Here is a 3,840-nt window from a genome sequence, read left to right on the forward strand (position 1 = left end):
CCATCAGCAGATCCCTGTATCTGAGAAGTGAAGCTGTGTTACTACTACACAGCTGCAGACTGGGTTGCTCCTTGGAATCACTATAGCAACAGACTGCCTGAAGTAGCACTCGCTCGGCCCCCCTCTCAGTTCATTCAAGATTTTCCATTGAGTAGGAGAGAGGGGAGGGTGCGGGAGGAAGCTGAATCCTGGATACAGCTCTTATTGGTCTGCAGCTGCTTTGTATTGATGCTGCAATCGTCTACCTGGCTCCAATGTCTGGCCAATAAATACCGCTTACAGCTTCAATGAAATTGGAGGCATTGAAATCGTATTAGAGATGTGATGGATGTTGGGCTCCAGCTGTAACATGATAAATATTGCATTACCCATATTTCTTTTCCAGGTATTTCATAAATCACGGTGAATTCTGCCATATACTCAACAAGGCTTTTTCTTGCTGTCCTCATGTTACTACTACTCACATAATCCTTATTGACAGCTGGAAGCAGAGAGTACTTGGAGTTTCTTCACTTCGAATTGAATCTCATCCATGAGTTTTCACGTGATATATTGTGAGATAACATTTTTCTCACTGAATAGAATCTGTGTTACCTGTCATTATACACAATAGTGGGTCATTTTTATAAAATGATAAAAACAATAATGCTGTGGCAAAGTCTCTGCTCTGCATTTACTTTCAGAATAAATCCATGGAAATTAATAGAATTGCATCTACTGATTAACATGATGGAATGGCCTTACTTAGCATCAGCAATGTGATTGAAATGACCATGTGCCAAGTATGATTTAGCATTAGATGATTATTTCCCACACATATCAATTTCCATTGACAACTGTGCGGTGTATGTCTAGTGTCAAGCCAGTGCTAATGATGGTATATACTGCTGCAAAATAATTCCCACTAACTATGTACCCCAGAGTACAGGCTATAATGCAGTGCCAAACTCTCAGCATCTTTTGGTTATATAAGGTGGCAGAGATACCGTGAGTTGCAAATAATACAAATCTGAAAATTTCTTCTTTGATAATGTACTGACCAAAGGCCTCTTTTATGAAATTTGGTGGGAAAGTGCACCCTACTCTATGCTTACGGCCCACAGGCATAGTTATTTATGAATGGCGTGCCAGGGGGTGGTCATCCCCTTTCTCAACATTCAGGTGCTCAAGCTAGGGAGCATCAAGGTGCTACAGAACACTATATTTACTACCTGCCTATGGCTGACTTGCTCCCAACTGCACTTTACTCTGCACCAGTGCCAATTTGGCACCATGTGTAAAGGTAAAAAATTATTGTTATTGTGACTTTTTATTACTCATTTGTTTGTTGCGGCAGCAGTAATCATGGGGAGGGTTAGGGTACTAGAGTGGTGGACCCTTTGCTGGGGGAGTGAGGTGGTGGGCCCTTAGCTCAGGTTTTCTGGTGGGCCCTGCCTCTCCCAGTCCAACACTGCCCAACATATTTCATACTGAACATAAGGGTAGCGAACGCACAAACATAGGTACTGCAAGTGGCACACAAACAATCTAAGGCATAAGGCAAACAGGGCTCTGTTCAAAGTTCAAAACTGCACTCAGACTGTGGAATACCTCCAAACTTAATCATTCGTAAAGTGCCTAAGCAATATATAAATTCATGAGTGAATTAACTGTACATATATGCACTCCATCAGGATGATGGCCGCAATTCTGACTATAATGTGGAAAAATATGTTAGATACATGTACTTGTAATATTTCAAAATGTCAGGACGGGTTATACTCGTTTATTATATGTGCTTTATTTCTTTTCTGTATACTTCCATTTGATAAATCAATAAACTTTAAATAAAAAGTCATTGCATCAAGACATTTCATCACCAGAAGCAAAAATCAGCTCAAAAAGGTTTCAGAGTTAAGTAGTTGCAATTTTTTATATTGGTCAGCGATGCATAAAGAAACATGTATGTGGCACTTCATAGAAGTTTATATACAGTAAAAGGCAGTGTCAAGGATGCAAGGCCTTTAGGACTAGGAGAAAGGAAATGAGCAGGTAGCTGGCAGACCGGTTGAAAGCGCTGTAGTGAGTTATACAAGGGGGGTTAGCAATGTGGCACAAGTAAGGACAAGCAGTCATTAGAATATTCAGAAACAGACCAGGAGTCACTAAACTGCATAATGGGGAATTGTAGTAAAAAATTAGTGCACCCAGAAACGTAGCATTTGCCATTGAATCTGGGTCACTTTGAGTTTGATGCCAATAGAGGTACAATAATGTCACTAGGTCACTGTGATGACTGACCTTGACAGACATCAAATTATAGACTTAAGCTTGGCATAGACGCAAAGATCCGATCGTACGAATCGAGGACTCGTACGATTTTCAGGCTGCGTGTGGAGAGTTCCGGCATTTTTTGTCCCGCGGAGATCAGTCGTTTGGTTGATCAGATAGGTTACAAGATTTCTGTCGGGTGCCGATAATTTCTCTGCGTGGATCGTATGATTTTCAGTGGGAGACTGTTACTAGCTTTGGTCCGACATAACTTTCGTACGATTGCTGTCAGGGGCAGAACATCGGCTGATCTGTTCTTTTCTACTTTATTTGATCGGAATGGTTAGTGGCAGGTCAGGAGATGGGGAAGTCCGATAATTCGAGGATTTGAACGATCAGATCGGAAAACACTTCAGCAACATTAATGGGAATGTCTACCCTACAGACAGTGACACATTGCTGCTTCCATTACCAGTAACATGTACTGTACAAATAACTTTAAAATAACTCATTTTAATTATTGTGTATGCAAAAGCTGCTTAGAATTGTATTTTCTTGTTACTATTGGGATGGACATCCCCTGTAATGTTTGTTGCTGGAATTTGCTGAGCAACTGCTCCATAAGTGCCAGCATTCACTTAGTTCCTTTCCTCTCTATACAGGCTTCATATTGTAGCAAAAATGGCAGCTATGTAAAAAGCTCTATCATTCTTTAATCATTAGTGTTGACAAATAGGTTATCCGGTGCAGCGTATTGTCAAAAACCAGCATGCTATATTTGTCATGAGATGAGGGAACAGTCACTATCCAGGCCCGGATCTATGGGTTCTGGCAAATGCCAGAGGGGCTGCTATCAGATACCATAGAAAGTCAGTATTTAGTGCCCTACGTTTGTTTAAAACATTTAAACATTATATAAACCCAATAGTTTTGCCACCAATATATATTGGTGGCAAAACTATTGGGTTGCAGCTGAGTCACCATCAAGTACTTGGGGGCAAATTAACTAAAGAGCGAATCTTCACCTGCGAAGGCTTTGACACACTTCGCATCATTTCGCCAGACGCAAATTTGCTACCACAACGCTTATTCACAAAAATGCGGTTAGGTCTTTGCAGCTGAAAGCTGGCAAAGTTTTGCTAGCGTTAATTCGTCAGGGCAAGCATTTCATAGCAAACTTTCACTAGCATTCATTTCTGCGTTAGGTCAATTTGAATATGGTGGGTTCATATAGGTCATAAATATGTCTTTATTAGAGATATTGCTGCAAATGCTTGAAGTGGTCACTTATTAAAAATGTCCAAGGAAGCAAAATAAAGACAAAAGAAATCCTCGAAATGCCCTAAACATGAGCCCACCCTAAAACAAATGTGGCATGCCCCTCGAATGGTAATTTTCTTTTTTAAAATAAACATTTTTAATAGTTACAACTTTTAAAGACAATCCCGCTTTAAAATATGAAAAAAAATGTTTTAAAAAAACTTTTATGACACTTCAGCATACAGGATATGATGTCGCTGACAAGATTGAGGAGGATGTATCTTCATCTTATCAGTTAAGCTTAGACCTGGCGAAGAAAACTCTGGCAAA

This window comes from Xenopus laevis, chromosome 6S (genome assembly GCF_017654675.1).
Source record: "Xenopus laevis strain J_2021 chromosome 6S, Xenopus_laevis_v10.1, whole genome shotgun sequence".
Taxonomy (NCBI): domain Eukaryota; kingdom Metazoa; phylum Chordata; class Amphibia; order Anura; family Pipidae; genus Xenopus; species Xenopus laevis.